The sequence below is a fragment of the Triticum aestivum genome, chromosome 4B (assembly GCF_018294505.1).
Source record: "Triticum aestivum cultivar Chinese Spring chromosome 4B, IWGSC CS RefSeq v2.1, whole genome shotgun sequence".
Taxonomy (NCBI): Eukaryota; Viridiplantae; Streptophyta; class Magnoliopsida; order Poales; family Poaceae; genus Triticum; species Triticum aestivum.
The window spans coordinates 601,584,971-601,603,914 of NC_057804.1; positions in this window are offsets into that span (position 1 = coordinate 601,584,971).

Consider the following 18,944-nt stretch of genomic DNA (forward strand, 5'->3'; position numbering starts at 1 on the left):
GTTACTAACTGTTTTTTAGAATAATAGTTCCAAACTCAAACGGTAAAATGTGTGACCTAATGCTCGAGCTAAACTGGTGAGGGTTAATAGGATTGACAGCTTACATTTGTGAGGAAAACAACAAGTGCAGACTTGGAAAGTAGGGGGAATAGAACTCTGCAGTTAAGCGTGCTCAGGTTGGGGGAGTGAGAGGATGGGTGACCGGCCGGGAAGTTGGACGATTTGGAATGAGTGATCCACACTTGAGCAGTTAAGAGGGGTGATTAGAGACTAAATCATAAAATAATTCAGAAAATTGAAAATCGAAAAAAAGTCAAATATTTTTTATAAAATTTTCAAAAAAAATTCAAAAAATATATATCTTTAGTACCGGTTGGTAACACCAACCGGTACTAAAGGTCCCCCATACCACGACGCGAGCTCACGCCACGTGGTGGGCCTTTAGTGGCGGTTCGTGCCGAACCGGTACTAAAGGGGGGGCTTTAGTCTCCACCATTTAGTGCTGGTTGCAGAACCCGCACTAAAGGCCCTTACGAACCGATTTTAAAGCTCCGTTTTCTACTAGTGCTCGTTGGCTTCTCTTCTTGCGTTGACAATTGCTTCCATAGCATTTTTGATCTCATCATCTCCTTTCCTCTTCTTCTTTTGTGCTTTGTCTTTCTTGCACCCATCCGGTCGTTTTGGCTTCGAATATGAAACCGAGTTGGGTGTGGGGCTTCTCTTGCTGTCATCACTTGATGCATCCTCCTCCTCCTCATCATCATCATCATTCAACTCAATTGTTCGCTTGCGTTTGTTGCTCAAATGCAAATCATCCAAATCTTCACGCTTCTTCCATTTCTCATCATCCTTCAACAATTTGTAGCAATGAGGCAAGGTAAAGACCCTTCCTTTCTTGATCTTCCCCTTCTTGGTTTTCCTCTCCTCTTCTTTGAAAATTTTTTGTGCAATGTTGTACTACATGAAAACAAAGCAAGTTAGCACTTCGAACACCAACAGCAAGTATGATGAACATGTATGAAATGCCACTTACTCTATCATCCTCATTTGTGCCACTTGGGTTCAACTTGTCAACCGCATTTTGTGCGGCCGCCCACTTTTAACAATCCGAGTTGATTGTCGACCATCGGGACCGAAGTGATCTCTCGGAGCGGTCAATTCCACTCATGTTGTGAGCATCAAAGTGTTCTTTCATCCGCCCCCAATAAGCATCTCTACTTTGATCACCTCCAATGGATCACTAGTATAAAAGGGGGCAAAGGTCCAGGCCGGGTCAGCCCATTAGTCCCGGTTCAGTCCAGAACCGGGACCCATGGTGGCATTGGACCCGGTTCGTGAGCCCCGGGGGCCGGCCGGGCCACATGGGCCATTGGTCCCGGTTCCTCTGGACCTTTTGGCCCCGGTTGGTGGGACGAACCGGGACCAATGGGCCTTGCTCCTGGCCCACTACCATTGGTCCCGGTTGGTGGGACGAACCGGGACCAATGAGTCTAACCTTTAGTACCGGTTTGTGCCACGAACCAGTACTAATGGGGTTTGAGGCATTAGTACCGGTTCGTGGCACCAATCGGTACTAAAGGTCCCATTTTCAAACTCTAACACCCCCCCTGATCGCCTTTTCAGTTTTGTAAAAAGCAAAAGAAAATGATAAAAACTTCAAAAATTAAAATCCTTCGAGATGTATTTATGTTACTACATCTACTAGTTAGGAAAATTTAAAAACTTAAATTTGGACATGTTTTGCAAAAAGTGTAGGGAAAATGTAAAATGGCTATAACTTTTGCATACTATGTCAGAAAAAACGTATAATATGTCAAAATGTTCAGAATGAAAATCCGCATCCGATTTTGACCACCTACGACCTGTTTGCAAATTTTTAGAATCCTCAAATTCTAAAAGGAAAAAGTTATGCTCAAATTTTAGTTTTTTTAATTTTTTCTATTTTTTGTTAAATCTGGTCAAACTATGGTCAAACTACTTATTCCAGAAGTATTAGTGTCACTAAATAAGTATTCAAGAATATTAGTGTTACTAAATAATTATTTCAGTTTTTTTTGAATTTTGGTCAAATCTGGTCAAATTGTGGTCAAACTGTGGTCAAACAATGGTCAACTACTTATTCAATAAATATTAGTGTTACTAAATAATTATTTCTATTTTTTTGAATTTTGGTCAAATCTGGTCAAACTGTGGTCAAACTATGGTCAAATTATGGTCAAACTGTGGTCAAACTACTTATTCAAGAAATGTTAGTGTTACAAAATAATTATTGTTTTTTAGAACAATAGTTTCAAACTCAAACAGTGAAATATGTGACTTCATGCTCAAGCAAAATTCCTGAGGGTTAATAGGATTGACATCTTACTATTGTCAGGAAAACAACAAGTGCAGACTTGGAAACGAGGGAGAATAGAACCTGGAAGTTAAGCATGCTCAGGCTGGAGTAGTGAGAGGATGAGTGACTGTCCGGGAAGTTAGATGATTTGAAATGATGAGGGATGATTAGAGATTAGAGGTTAAATTGAGCAGCGATGAGGGAGAGGTGATTAGAGATTTGGACGGCCTTTAGTCCCGGTTCGTGTAAGAACCGGGACTAAAGGGGGAGGCTTTAGTAACGACCCTTTAGTACCGGTTCCAGAACCGGGACTAAAGGCCCTTATGAACCGGGACTAAAGGCCCTTTTTCTACTAGTGGATGGATCCCTCGACACTTGCAACCAAGTATTGCATAGTAAGATGTCATCGGTGTTGGTGTAATTGCCGGCTCTTCCTTTCAGCGCGTCGACAATGCCCTCACCCTCCTCGTCCACCTCGAACTCATTGTCTTCAAAGTGGATGTCATTGGTTTGAGACCAATGTGAATTGTTGGAGCCAACACCCATAGTTGACATGTATGCATCATTGTTGAGACTACAAAGTTTTTTTAACAATGCAAATAAGCTATCTATATGAATGCATTGAAAAAATAACAAGAAAAGAAAAGTTGGAAAAAAATCCTACCTTGGGGGCATTTTGTCAAACACGTTGTGCGCGTCGGCGGCCGGCTCAACGAGTGAGCTCGTCGGCGCTTCGGTAGCCGCCACGCCCGTCAAACGCCCTGCAAGCTTCTTTCCCCTCGCCTTCGAGCTACCGGAGCCGTCCGCCGCCTTGTTCTTCTTCGCGGATGTCTTGCCCTTCTTCGGCTACACCGCATTGGGGAGCTTCGAGGGGGCGGCGGCGGCAAGAAGAGGCTGCGCGCAAGGCCGATGCTCGGCGGAGCTCCGGTGGTGGCGAGGCCAACGCTCCCCGTGCTAGGGTTTCCGGCGGCGCCGGCGGCGCGGGAGGGGTCGCCGCTGTAGGATGGGGTGAGCGGGGTCCGGCGCGTGCGTCCATGGGTGCAGTTCGCCGACCGGCGCGCGTGGGGCGTAGGAGGCGGAGAGGAGAGAGTGCGGCACGAGCGCTCGAGTGTGCCGCGCGTGGAAGCGGGTGCCCCAAATACACCGCGCAAGATAGCTAATCCGACCGCGCGTCCAACTCCTTATACCGCGCGCGTGATTATTGCGCGTCCGCTGGAGTCACCCGCCAGGTTGCGCGCGCGCTAAAATGGCCAAATTTGCGGCACGGCTTGTTTAGCGCGGCTGTTGGAGATGCTCTAAGTAAAGAAAAAAGAAAGGAAAACAGAAAAACAAAAAGGAAAAAAAACGAAAAACCCGTTTCAGGGAAGGTTCTCCAAAACCAGTTGGGTGTGAAACCCCGAAATAGGCTGGCCCATGTTAACAGCAGCGAGCGAGGGGGTTACGCGCCGTATAGGAACCCCGGTGTCTCGTTTGGATCCGGCCGGCCTCGCTTCGTTGGCCGTGGTGAGACGACGGCGGTGTCCTCGTGACTGTTGGCGCATGTTGGTGGGCGGCGGGTGTGGTGGAGCCGAAGGTTGGTCCTGGGTGGTGGGCGCGAGAGGTCGGGAGAAATCCATGTCGGGTCTTGCCGGCACCAACGCGGTGACGCCTGCGGGCGCCACCATCCTTCTTGAAGGGCGTCGGGTGACCCTCTCCCCCCTCTACCCTCCGTGTACCGGGAGAAATCCTAGGACTCGTCCGGGCAGCAGCGTCGTCATCGTCGCATTCCTTCTTGAAGGTGGTGCTTGGTACACGGCAACTCGGTGGCTTTGGAGCGTGGTGGTTATCTTCGGTGGGCGCAACGATCGCGGTGTGCCGTAGCTTTCGTCGATCCGGCGTTGTTGGCATTTTTTCTCTTATTTTCTCTTGTTATTTCTTTTGGGCGTGCTTGTGCTGTTTGCCCCAGCGTGGATCGGATTGTTGTATCGGGTGGTTACTATATCAATATAGCGGGGCGTAAGTCTATTTCGGTATAGGAACCCCGGTGATATCCAGCGGGAGCTCCTAGTCAACGTTGTTGGCGCCGGTTGGCGATCCTGACGCTCATGCGCGGACAATCGTGGGTCGGCCTAGATCGCAGATCGTTCCTCGTCAGTTCCCCCCGCCAGCTTCTTGTGTGACACCTGGATAAATAGACTACAGTAATCCCACGTTGATTTGGACCATTATGCGAGGTCTGGGCCTATGAGCTGGTCTCACTAGCTGTAGCTCGTTTATCATGCTCCTGCGTCAAGATCAATTGGCAGTCCAGCCGTAACCGCTCGCGTTGACGCACATATATGCATGCGTCGACAACGCAATCTTAGCTTGTTTATCATGCGCATAACTGCTCCAGGACCGAGAGTCGGCATGTAACGGCACGCATCGATCGAGGAAACTGAAATACAGTGCTGGCAGCAGCTGTTCTCCTCTCCAGTCATACTCTCCTTTTGAATTCGGCATGCCATGACCAGGGTTGCCTGTTTAATTCTTCGCAAATGACAGGATATATATATTAGCATAATAGATCATCATTGTCGTACACTTAACCGACTGCATGCGTGTATATTATTGGGTCCATCTGTATGCACATTGGCAAATTCGAACCAAGCTAGAGACCCTGAATTAGTTAGGCGATGCAACATCGCGTTAAATAATTGCATGCACGTACCACGGGTCTCCTTGGTTAACCCTGCACCATGCAGCCACCAACTCTGTGTCTGAATCGAGACATCTGAGAAGCCACATCTTTCTTTGAACAGGTTCAGATACTGATACTGTCGAGAAGACTGGTGAGCTTGTTTCTCTTGCTGATTAGATAATGTATGGACAATATATATGCATAGACCGATGGCACCGGATGCAATGTGATTTCTTTTTCTTTTAATAGAAATCAAAGAGGGAGCTCTCCATTAAGAAAAGAAAAGATCGATAGCACGGTAAACATGAAGCAAGAATGGAATCTGCACCCGGTGGCTGGTCGTCGTCCGGCTATTGGGTGTGCGCCGTCTGGGTCAGTGGCGAATGAAGAAATAAATTGGAGGGTGAGCTCACAATTTGCGCAAGTGTGTGCTGTGCGAACATGTGTTGGGCTGGGCTGGGCCTTCGTCTGTTAGGATCTAGCTACGGATTGGAGAGGGAAGGGGAAAACTATGGCGGCATCTCGTATTCACTCTCAAGCCTGTGATGTATTCGATTACAGAGGAAGGATTGATTTACAAGCCAATGGCCTCAGCCATTACCAATTCGCCACTCAACACAATGACAGGATAGACTAATATAGGATTACACCCAGTTGCCGTCCGCATAGCGAGTAGAAGGATGATGGGCTCTCTTGCTGGGCCGGCCCTCCTTGGTGATGAAGCGTGCACCGGTCTCGTCGGTAGTGGCACCAGGCCCAGTGTTAACACTCCCCTTTCCTTGAAGTCCAGCTTGTACCCAAGCTGGCGCCCGCGAAAAACGCTGCTTGAGCTCTTCTAAATCTTCCCATGTAGCCAAAGAATCCGGTTGATCAGACCATTGTTCAAGCCTTGTGGCACAGCAGCATCACCTCGGCGGCGCAACCGGCGCTGCAGAACTCTCATAGGCACAGCAAACTGTGCATCAGGAGGAGGAAGTTCAGATTGTACCTGACAATTAGGCCCCAGTGCTAACTTCAGTTGAGATACGTGTAGAACTGGATGGATCTTGCTTGCCGGCGGAAGCGCAAGACGATAGGTTGATGCACCTACTCGTTCCAGCACTTGATAAGGGCCATAGTATTTGAACAACAATTTGTGATGAGCACGTGGGGCAACAGAGGACTGAATGTATGGCTGCAACTTGAGAAAAACAGAATCACCCACAACAAATACTCTGTCAGAACGTTTCTTATCTGCCTGGTGTTTCATACGAGTTCTGACGCGCTCCAAGTGTTGCTGAAGTAATCTCATCATAAGATCACGATCACGGAGCCATGTCTCTAGGTCAGGAATGGAACAAGTGTCATCTGCAGATAATCCAAAAGTTCTGGGAGACTGGCCGTATAGGACCTCGAATGGCGACTTCCCTTGCAAGGCAGAGTGACGACTCGTGTTGTACCAGTACTCGGCAAGTGACAACCATTGAGCCCACTTCAATGGGCAAGCATGAGTAAAACATCACATATAAGCTTCCATACATTGGTTAACGCTCTCAGATTGACCATCGGTTTGGGGATGATGGGAAGAACTCATATGCAATTTTGTACCAGTGAGTGCTGCCATTTCTTTCCAAAACCTGCTAGTAAAATTTCGATCACGGTCAGTGACAATGGACTCTGGCATCCCATGCAGTTTGTGTATATTATCCATGAAGGTTGCCATCACTGTGGACATAGTAAAGGGATGTTGGAGACCAACAAAATGACTATATCTCGACAGCTTGTCAACAACGATGAGGACACAGTTGAAACGGCCGGAACGGGGCAAACCTTCAACAAAATCCCATTGGAAATATGCCCTAGAGGCAATAATAAAAGGATTATTATTATATTTCCTTGTTCATGATAATTGTCTTTTATTCATGCTATAATTGTATTATCCGGAAATCGTAATACACGTGTGAATACATAGACCACAATATGTCCCTAGTGAGCCTCTAGTTGACTAGCTCGTTGATCAACAGATAGTTATGGTTTCCTGACTATGGACATTAGATGTCATTGATAACAGGATCACATCATTAGGAGAATGATGTGATGGACAAGACCCAATCCTAAGCATAGCACAAGATCGTGTAGTTCGTTTTGCTGGAGCTTTTCCAATGTCAAGTATCTTTTCCTTAGACCATGAGATCGTGTAACTTCCGGATACCGTAGGAGTGCTTTGGGTGTACCAAACGTCACAACGTAACTGGGTGACTATAAAGGTGCACTACAGGTATCTTCGAAAGTGTCTGTTGGGTTGACACGGATCGAGACTGGGATTTGTCACTCCGTATGACGGAGAGGTATCTCTAGGCCCACTCGGTAATGCATCATCATAATGAGCTCAAAGTGACCAAGTGTCTGGTCACGGGATCATGCATTACGGTACGAGTAAAGTGACTTGCCGGTAACGAGATTGAACGAGGTATTGGGATACCGACAATCGAATCTCGGGCAAGTAACATACCGATTGACAAAGGGAATTGTATACGGGGTTACTTAAATCCTCGACATCGTGGTTCATCCGATGAGATCATCGAGGAGCATGTGGGAGCCAACATGGGTATCCAGATCCCGCTGTTGGTTATTGACCGTAGAGCCGTCTCGGTCATGTCTGCGTGTCTCCCGAACCCGTAGGGTCTACACACTTAAGGTTCGGTGACGCTAGGGTTGTATGAATATGAGAATGCAGCAAACCGAAAGTTGTTCGGAGTTCCGGATGAGATCCCGGATGTCACGAGGAGTTCCAGAATGGTCCGGAGGTAAAGAATTATATATGGGAAGTCGAGTTTCGGCCATCAGGAAAGTTTCGGGATCCACCGGTATTGTACCGGGACCACCAGAAGGGTCCCGGGGGTCCACCGGGTGGGGCCACCTATCCCGGAGGGCCGCATGGGATGAAGTGGGAGGGGAACCAGCCCCTGGTGGGCTTGTGCGCCCCCCCGGGCCCCCCTCTGCGCCTAGGGTTGGAACCCTAGGAGAGGGGGCGCCTCCACTTGCCTTGGGGGGCACTCCACCCCCCTTGGCCGCCGCCCCCCTAGAGATCCCATCTCTAGGGCCGGCGCCCCCCCTGGGGGTCCCTATATAAGGAGGGGGGTGGGAGGGAAACCGCACCCAACACCCTGGCGCCTCCCTCCCCTCCCCGCTACACCTCCTCCTCCCGTAGTTGCTTGGCGAAGCCCTGCCGGAGCCCTGCTGCATCCACCACCACGCCGTCGTGCTGCTGGATCTTCATCAACCTCTCCTTCCCCCTTGCCGGGTCAAGAAGGAGGAGACGTCACGCTGACCGTACATGTGTTGAACGCGGAGGTGCCGTCCGTTCGGCGCTAGGATCTGCGGTGATTTGGATCACGACGAGAACGACTCCCTCAACCCCGTTCTCTTGAACACTTCCGCACGCGATCTACAAGGGTATGTAGATGCACTTCTCTCTCTCGTTGCTAGATGAACTCATAGATTGATCTTGGTGAACATAGGAAAAAATTTATTTTATGCAACGTTCCCCAACAGTGGTATCAGAGCTAGGTCTATGCGTAGTTCTCTATTGCACGAGTAGAACACAAATCTGTTGTGGGCATAGATCTTGTCAACTTACTTACCACTACTAGTCTTATTTTGCTTCAGCGGTATTGTGGGATGAAGCGGCCCGAACCGACCTTACACGTACACTTACGTGAGATAGGTTCCACCGACTGACATGCACTAGTTGCATAAGGTGGCTAGCGGGTGTCTGTCTCTCTCACTTTAGTTGGAGCGGATTCGATGAAAAGGGTCCTTATGAAGGGTAAATAGAAGTTGACAAAATCACGTTGTGGTTATTCATAGGTAAGAAAACGTTCTTCCTAGAACCCAATTGCAGCCACGTAAAAGATGCAACAACAATTAGAGGACGTCTAACTTGTTTTTGCAGCAATTGCTATGTGATGTGATATGGCCAAAAGTTGTGATGAATGATGAATGATATATTGTGATGTATGAGATCATGTTCTTGTAATAGGAATCACGACTTGCATGTCGATGAGTATGACAACCGGCAGGAGCCATAGGAGTTGTCTTAATTATTGTATGACCTGTGTGTCAATGATTTAACGCCATGTAATTACTTTACTTTATTGCTAAACCGTTAGCCATAGTAGTAGAAGTAATAGTTTGCGAGCAACTTCATGGAGACACGATGATGGAGATCATGATGATGGAGATCATGGTGTCATGCCGGTGACGAAGATGATCATGGATCCCCGAAGATGGAGATCAAAGGAGCTATATGATATTGGCCATATCATGTCACTACTATATAATTGCATGTGATGTTTATTATGTTTATGCATCTTGTTTACTTAGAATGACGGTAGTAAATAAGATGATCTCTTATAACAATTTCAAGAAAGTGTTCCCCCTAACTGTGCGCCGTTGCCAAAGTTCGTTGTTTCGAAGCACCACGTGATGATTGGGTGTGATAGATCCTTACGTTCACATACAACAGGTGTAAGACAGTTTTACACATGCAAAAACACTTAGGGTTAACTTGACGAGCCTAGCATGTACAGACATGGCCTCGGAACACAGAGACCGAAAGGTCAAACATGAGTCGTATGGAAGATACGATCAACATGGAGATGTTCACCGATGATGACTAGTCCGTCTCACGTGATGGTCGGACACGGCCTAGTCGACTCAGATCGTGTAACACATAGATGACTAGAGGGATGTCTAATCTGAGTGGGAGTTCATTAAGTAATTTGATTAGATGAACTTAATTATCATGAACTTAGTCTAAAATCTTTGCAAAATATGTCTTGTAGATCAAATAGCCAACGCTCATGTCAACATGAACTTCAACGCGTTCCTAGAGAAAACCAAGCTGAAAGATGATGGCAGCAACTATTCGGACTGGATCCGGAACCTGAGGATCATCCTCATAGCTGCCAAGAAAGCATATGTCCTAGAAGGACCGCTAGGTGAAGCACCCATCCCAGAGAACCAAGATGTTATGAACGCTTGGCAGTCATGTGCTGATGGTTACTCCCTCGTTCAGTGCGGCATGCTTTACAGCTTAAAACCGGGGCTCCAAAAGCGTTTTGAGCGACACGGAGCATATGAGATGTTCGAGGAGCTGAAAATGGTTTTCCAAGCTCATGCCCGAGTCGAGAGGTATGAAGTCTCCGACAAGTTTTATAGTTGTAAGATGGAGGAAAATAGTTCTGTCAGTGAGCACATACTCAAAATGTCTGGGTTGCACAACCGCCTGTCCCAGCTGGACATTGACCTCCCGGACGAGGCGGTCATTGACAGAATCCTTCAGTCGCTCCCACCGAGCTACAAGAGCTTTGTGATGAACTACAATATGCAGGGGATGGTGAAAACTATTCCTGAAGTATTTTCAATGCTGAAGTCAGCAGAGGTAGAAATCAAGAAAGAACATCAAGTGTTGATGGTCAATAAAACCACCAAGTTCAAGAAGGGCAAGGGTAAGAAGAACTTCAAGAAGGACGGCAAAGATGTTGCCGCACCCGGTAAGCCAGTTGCCGGGAAGAAGTCAAGGAATGGACCCAAGCCTGAGACTGAGTGCTTTTATTGCAAAGGGAAGGGTCACTGGAAGCGGAACTGCCCCAAATACTTAGCGGACAAGAAGTCCGGCAACACTAAAGGTATATGTGATATACATGTAATTGATGTATACCTTACCAGTACTCGTAGTAACTCCTGGGTATTTGATACCGGTGCCGTTGCTCATATTTGTAACTCACAACAGGAGCTGCGGAATAAGCAGAGACTGTCAAAGGACGAGGTGACGATGCGCGTCGGGAATGGTTCCAAGGTCGATGCGATCGCCGTCGGCACGCTACCTCTACATTTACCTACAGGATTAGTTTTAAACCTCAATAATTGTTATTTAGTGCCAAGTTTGAGCATGAACATTGTATCTGGATCTCGTTTAATGCGAGATGGATACTCATTTAAATCCAAGAATAATGGTTGTTCTATTTATATGAGAGATATGTTTTATGGTCATGCCCCGATGGTCAATGGTTTATTCTTAATGAATCTCGAACGTAATGTTACACATATTCATAGTGTGAATACCAAAAGATGTAAAGTTGATAACGATAGTCCCACATACTTGTGGCACTGCTGCCTTGGTCACATTGGTGTCAAGCACATGAAGAAGCTCCATGCTGATGGACTTTTAAAGTCTCTCGATTATGAATCATTTGACACATGCGAACCATGCCTCATGGGCAAAATGACCAAGACTCTGTTCTCCGGAACAATGGAGCGAGCAACCAATTTATTGGAAATCATACATACTGATGTGTGTGGTCCAATGACCGTTGAGGCTCGCGGAGGATATCGTTATGTTCTCACTCTCACTGATGACTTAAGTAGATATGGGTATGTCTACTTGATGAAACACAAGTCTGAAACCTTTGAAAAGTTCAAGGAATTTCAGAATGAAGTAGAGAACCAACGTGACCGAAAGATAAAATTCTTACGATCAGATCGTGGAGGAGAATATTTAAGTCACGAATTTGGTACACACTTAAGAAAATGTGGAATCATTTCACAACTCATGCCGCCTGGAACACCTCAGCGTAACGGTGTGTCCGAACGTCGTAATCGCACTCTATTGGATATGGTGCGACCTATGATGTCTCTTACCGATTTACCGCTATCATTTTGGGGATACGCTCTAGAGACAGCTACATTCACTTTAAATAGGGCACCATCTAAATCTGTTGAGACGAACCCGTATGAATTATGGTTTGGGAAGAAACCTAAGCTGTCATTTCTAAAAGTTTGGGGATGCGATGCTTATGTCAAGAAACTTCAACCTGAAAAGCTCGAACCCAAGTCGGAAAAAATGTGTCTTCATAGGATACCCTAAGGAAACCATTGGGTATACATTCTACTTAAGATCCGAGGGCAAGATCTTTGTGGCCAAGAATGGATCCTTTCTGGAAAAAGAGTTTCTCTCGAAAGAAGTAAGTGGGAGGAAAGTAGAACTCGATGAAGTACTACCTCTTGAACCGGAAAGTAGTGCAGCTCAGGAAAATGTTCCTTTGATGCCTACACCAACTGGAGAGGAAATTAATGATGATGATCAAGGTACTTTGGATCAAGTTGCTACTGAACTTTGTAAGTCCACAAGGACACGTTCCACACCAGAGTGGTATGGCAACCCTGTCCTGGAAATCATGTTGTTAGACAACGTGAACCTTCGAACTATGAAGAAGCGATGGCGGGCCCAGATTCCAACAAATGGCTTGAAGCCATGCAATCCGAGATAGAATCCATGTACGAAAACAAAGTATGGACTTTGACAGGCTTTCCCGATGATCGGCGAGCGATAGAAAACAAATGGATTTTTAAGAAGAAGACAGACGCGGATGGTAATGTTACCATCTATAAAGCTCGACTTGTCGCTAAGGGTTATCGGCAAGTTCAAGGGGTTGACTACGATGAGACTTTCTCTCCCATAGCGAAGCTGAAGTCCGTCCGAATCATGTTAGCAATTGCCGCATACTATGATTATGAGATATGGCAGATGGACGTCAAAACGGCATTCCTTCACGGCTATCTTAAGGAAGAACTATATATGATGCAGCCGGAAGGTTTTGTCGATCCTAAGAATGCTAACAAGGTATGCAAGCTCCAGCGATCCATTTATGGGCTGTTGCAAGCATCTCGGAGTTGGAACATTTGCTTTGATGAGATGATCAAAGCGTTTGGGTTTATGCAGACTTATGGAGAAGCCTGTGTTTACAAGAAAGTGAGTGGGAGCTCTGTAGCATTTCTCATATTATATGTAGATGACATACTTTTGATGGGAAATGATATAGAACTTTTGGACAGCATTAAGGCCTACTTGAATAAGTGTTTTTCAATGAAGGACCTTGGAGAAACTGCTTACATATTAGGCATCAAGATCTATAGGGATAGATCGAGACGCCTCATAGGTCTTTCACAAAGCACATACCTTGATAAGATATTGAAGATGTTCAAAATGGATCAGTCCAAGAAAGGGTTCTTGCCTGTATTGCAAGGTGTGAGATTGAGCTCGGCTCAATGCCCGACCATGGCAAAAGATAAAGAAGAGATGAGTGTCATCCCCTATGCCTCGTCCATAGGATCTATTATGTATGCCATGTTGTGTACCAGACCTGATGTAAACCTTGCCGTAAGTTTGGCAGGAAGGTACCAAAGTAATCCCGGCAAGGAACACTGGACAGCGGTCAAGAATATCCTTAAGTACCTGAAAAGGACAAAGGACATGTTTCTCATTTATGGAGGTGACGAAGAGCTCGTCGTAAAGGGTTACGTCGATGCTAGCTTCGACACAGATCTGGATGACTCTAAGTCGCAGACCGGATACGTGTATATGTTGAATCGTGGAGCAATAAGCTCGTGCAGTTGCAAGCAGAGCGTCGTGGCGGGATCTACATGTGAAGCGGAGTACATGGCAGCCTCGGAGGCAGCGCATGAAGCAATATGGATGAAGGAGTTCATCACCGACCTAGGAGTCATACCCAATGCGTCGGGGCCTATCACTCTCTTCTGTGACAACACTGGAGCTATTGCCCTTGCCAAGGAGCCCAGGTTTCACAAGAAGACCAGGCACATCAAGCGTCGTTTCAACTCCATCCATGAAAATGTTCAAGATGGAGACATAGATATTTGCAAAGTACATACGGATCTGAATGTCGCAGACCCGTTGACTAAACCTCTTCCGCGAGCAAAACATGATCAACACCAGAACTCTATGGGTGTTCGATTCATCACAATGTAACTAGATTATTGACTCTAGTGCAAGTGGGAGACTGTTGGAAATATGCCCTAGAGGCAATAATAAAAGGATTATTATTATATTTCCTTGTTCATGATAATTGTCTTTTATTCATGCTATAATTGTATTATCCGGAAATCGTAATACACGTGTGAATACATAGACCACAATATGTCCCTAGTGAGCCTCTAGTTGACTAGCTCTTGATCAATAGATAGTTATGGTTTCCTGACTATGGACATTAGATGTCATTGATAACGGGATCACATCATTAGGAGAATGATGTGATGGACAAGACCCAATCCTAAGCATACCACAAGATCGTGTAGTTCGTTTTGCTAGAGTTTTTCCAATGTCAGGTATCTTTTCCTTAGACCATGAGATCGTGTAACTCCCGGATAACGTAGGAGTGCTTTGGGTGTACCAAACGTCACAACATAACTGGGTGACTATAAAGGTGCACTACAGGTATCTCCGAAAGTGTCTGTTGGGTTGACACGGATCGAGACTGGGATTTGTCACTCCGTATGACGGAGAGGTATCTCTGGGCCCACTCGGTAATGCATCATCATAACGAGCTCAAAGTGACCAAGTGTCTGGTCACGGGATCATGCATTACGGTACGAGTAAAGTGACTTGCCGGTAACAAGATTGAACAAGGTATTGGGATACCGACGATCGAATCTCGGGCAAGTAACGTACAGATTGACAAAGGGAATTGTATACGGGGTTACTTAAATCCTCGACATCATGGTTCATCCGATGAGATCATCGAGGAGCATGTGGGAGCCAACATGGGTATCCAAATCCCACTGTTGGTTATTGACCGGAGAGCCGTCTCGGTCATGTCTGCGTGTCTCCCGAACCCGTAGGGTCTACACATTAAGGTTCGGTGACACTAGGGTTGTATCAATATGAGAATCCAGCAAACCTAAAGTTTTTCGGAGTCCTGGATGAGATCCCGGACGTCACGAGGAGTTCCGGAATGGTCCGGAGGTAAAGAATTATATATGGGAAGTCGAGTTTCGGCCATCGAGAAAGTTTCGGGGTCCACCGGTATTGTACCGGGACCATCGGAAGGGTACCGGGGGTCCACCGGGTGGGGCCACCTATCCCGGAGGGCCCCATGGGCTGAAGTGGGAGGGGAACCAGCCCCTGGTGGGCTGGTGCGCCCCCCCCCCCGGGCCCCCCTCTGCGCCTAGGGTTGGGAACCCTAGGGGAGGGGGCGCCTCCACTTGCCTTGGGGGGCACTCCACCCCCCTTGGCCGTGCCCCCCCTAGAGATCCCATCTCTAGGGCCGGCACCCCCCCTGGGGGTCCCTATATATGGAGGGGGTGGGAGGGAAGCCGCACCCAACACCCTGGCGCCTCCCTTCCCTCCCTGCTACTCCTTCTCCTCCCGTAGTTGCTTGGCGAAGCCCTGCCGGAGCCCTGCTGCATCCACCACCACGCCGTCGTGCTGCTGGATCTTCATCAACCTCTCCTTCCCCCTTGCTGGATCAAGAAGGAGGAGACGTCACGTTGACCGTACGTGTGTTGAACACAGAGGTGCCGTTCGTTCGGCGCTAGGATCTCCGGTGATTTGGATCACGACGAGAATGACTCCCTCAACCCCGTTCTCTTCAACGCTTCCGCACGCGATCTACAATGGTATGTAGATGCACTTCTCTCTCTCTCGTTGCTAGATGAACTCATAGATTGATCTTGGTGAACGTAGGAAAAAATTTTATTTTATGCAACGTTCCCCAACAAATCCATCGTGAGCATCTGCCAAAACTTATGAGGCACCGGCAAGGGTTCCAGGAGGCCTGGGTACTTGTTACGATCCGGTTTCGCGCGCTCACAAATCAAGCACTCCTGAACATATTGCTTCACTCAAGCTTTCATGTGCTTCTAGTAGAACAACTGCTTCAATCTGCGCAAAGTGATAGGAATACCCGATTGGCCCCCAATCGGACTTGTATGAAATGCATCAAGTAATTTAGGAATCAGATCCACATCAGGAGGAAGCCATAATCGACCTTTGTAACGGATCAGACCATCTCGAAGAGAAAATGGATCATTTTCAGACTGTTGCACTGCCAATTTGACCAAAAGTTCACTTGCTTTAGCATTGTCCTGATACACATCCAATATTTCCTGTATCCAAGCTGGCTGGTGCAAAGATATAGCAAGAAGGTCCTCCCCTAAGTGTGGTCTGCGAGATAATGCATCCGCAGCATGGTTGTCAATGCCTTTTTTGTACTTGATCTTGACCTAGAGTCCAAGCAATTTTGTGAACACTTTCTGCTGCCAAATAGTGTGTAACCTCTGGTCTTCCAGGTGTGCTAAACTGCTATGGTCAGTAAGTATTAGGAATTCAGCATGTTGTAAATAAATTCTTCATCGTTCCACTGCAAGAAGCATGACCATATACTCTTTTTCATATGTAGACAGACCCTTGGTTCTGGGCCCCAATCATTTGCTCACAAATGCAAGAGGGTGGCCATCCTGAAGTAGTACTGCACCCACTCCGGTATCACAAGCGTCAGTCTCAATTACGAACTATTTCTTAAAATTAGGGAGTGACAGTACAGGTGCTGTTGTGAGGGCTCGCTTCAGTTGATCAAATGCAGACTGAGCTTCAGAAGACCACACAAATGGAATATTTTACGCAGGAGATGAGTCAGGGGCTGGCTGATCATACCATAGTGGCAAACAAACTCCCGGTAGTAGCCAGATAGCCCCAAAAAACCACGGAGTTCCTTCAAATTAGCAGGTACAGGCCAATTGACTACCACCTCAATCTTAGCAGGGTCAGTAGCTACGTCTTCCTCAGACACCACATGGCCCAGATAAGAAATGTTGCATTGTGCAAACGCACATTTAGACCCTTTGATTTTCCATTGGTGCTCCTGCAACAGGTCCAGCACTTGCTTCAAATGGCGCAAGTGGTCCTCCAATGTAATACTAAATACTAGGATATCATCAAAGAATACCACAACACATTTATCTGGTTCACGAAGCACTGGAGCTAAATCATCATTCATAACAGATTGGAATGTACATGGCCTTCCAATCAGTCCAAATGCCAGGACTGTAAATTCATAGTGCCCGTTGTGTGTGCGAAAAGTTGTCTTATACTCCTCACCTGGCGCAAGCCTGATCTGATGATATCCGGCACGAAGATCCAGCTTTGAAAACCAGGTGAGCTCATCCAGAAGCTCGTCGATCACTGGTAGTGGGTATTTGGACTTGAGTGTCAACAAATTAAGATGACGATAATCCACACACAACCGCCACGAGCCATCTTTTTTCTTGAGCATAATAATAGGTGAGGCAAACGGACTGGAGCTAGGAACGATGACCCCAGTTCGCAACATTTCCTGGACTTATTTTTTAATTTCACTCTTTGGCTCCGGTGAATACCTATAGGGACAAATGTTCACAGGTCTAGCCCCTTCCATCAACGGTATTCTAGATCACAACTGCACTGAGGGGGAAGTCCAGTTGGTGGTTCGAATACTGCAGTGTACTGATCTAATAGTTCCTGGAATTGTGCCGGAAGGGCTACAACATCCTCTTTGACGTTCTCTGGCTGAACTAAATGGAGCTCCACCACAGTGCAACTAAAAGTTTCTGGAGGACAGCCTTATAAGAACACCGGATGGCCGTGATGATCAAAGGCTAGCCACTTCTCTAACCAATTGACTTGCATAGTACCCAAGGAGGACAGCCAATCCGTTCCCACAATTCCATCATGATGTTGCAGAGGTAACACCTTAAAGTCACACTTGAACTCATGACCAGCAGCAGACCAGGCACAAGCAGGAATGATGTGAGTACAAGGAAGTGTACCTCCACCAGCAATCCTAACAGTTTGTTGTGAAGGCAGTAATTGCTGGCCTGTAATGTGAGCAGCCAACCGAGCACTGATGAAAGAATGAGAACTACCTGAATCCACCAGGAGCACAACTGCATGACCACCCAATTGGCACTCTAATCTGATGGCATTAGTTCCCCCTTGAATTTGTTGTGCTTCAGCTGACAGTACCATTAAATCCATATCACTATCATCTGAATCCATGCTATCCAAGGCAATGAATTCCAACATTTCTTGCACCATGTGCAGCTGAACTGTGGTGTTGCACTTATGGTCGCGCCCCCAACGCTCACCACAGATGAAACAAAGTCCGTTAGCTCTGCGGTATGCTTTGAGTGTTGCCAACTTGTCCTCTGAACCGGTGGTCTTAGACTTGTCTGATGTTTTGTGACCTTCGACATGCTTCGATGGCACCATCCTGTCTGAATGATGAAACATAGGTGTAGTATACCTCTTGGATGCAGTTTCAGCTTCATGGCCCCCCATTTCCTCCTGAACAGCAACAATGGAATAAGTTGTGTCCAAATCCGTTGGGCGCTGTACTGCTACAACCATCCTCACATTGACTTTCAGACCATCGATGAAACGAGTGGTGTAATGCAGCATATCAGACTCAGGCTCATACGCTGTCAACTGATCCATAAGTTCAGAAAATTGGTTGATGTACTCTTCCACTGTCCCTGTCTGTTTCACCCGGTACAGTTTGCGCACCAGGGAGTGATGTTGGTTGTGGCCAAAACGATTCAGAACTGCAGCACCAAAATCCTCCCACGACGATCGAACAAATTTGTGTTGAACCGATGATAACCAGCGTGCTGCTGCTCCTTCGAATTGCATAGCGGCAACAGCAATCCAGAGATCCGGATCAGTGTCAAACATGGAAAAATAGTCCACACACCGCGTTTGCCAAAGCTTCGGATTCTTCCCATCAAAATTTGGAAAATCAACAGAGGGGGGTTTCCCATGGCCTGACGAACATGAAGAACTGTTCCTCCGCTCGCGTTGCAACAGACTGGAAAATGATGAACTCGGCCGCGAAAATTCAGGTATACCTCTAGTGGCTGGCGGAACATACAGTGCTTGCGTGCTCGAACCTGGTCCTCTGGTTGACAGTGACGCCTTGAATCCTACCTGATTCGCCTATGCCGTGGCCGTTGGCGTCGGCGCACGCTCAAATCCCTCCAAGTCGCTGGCGCGGAAGGTGGTGCTCTTGGCGGCGCGGAGGTCCTGAATTTGCTTGAGGAGGTCGGCTTCTACCCCGTCAGTGTACGCCTGCATAT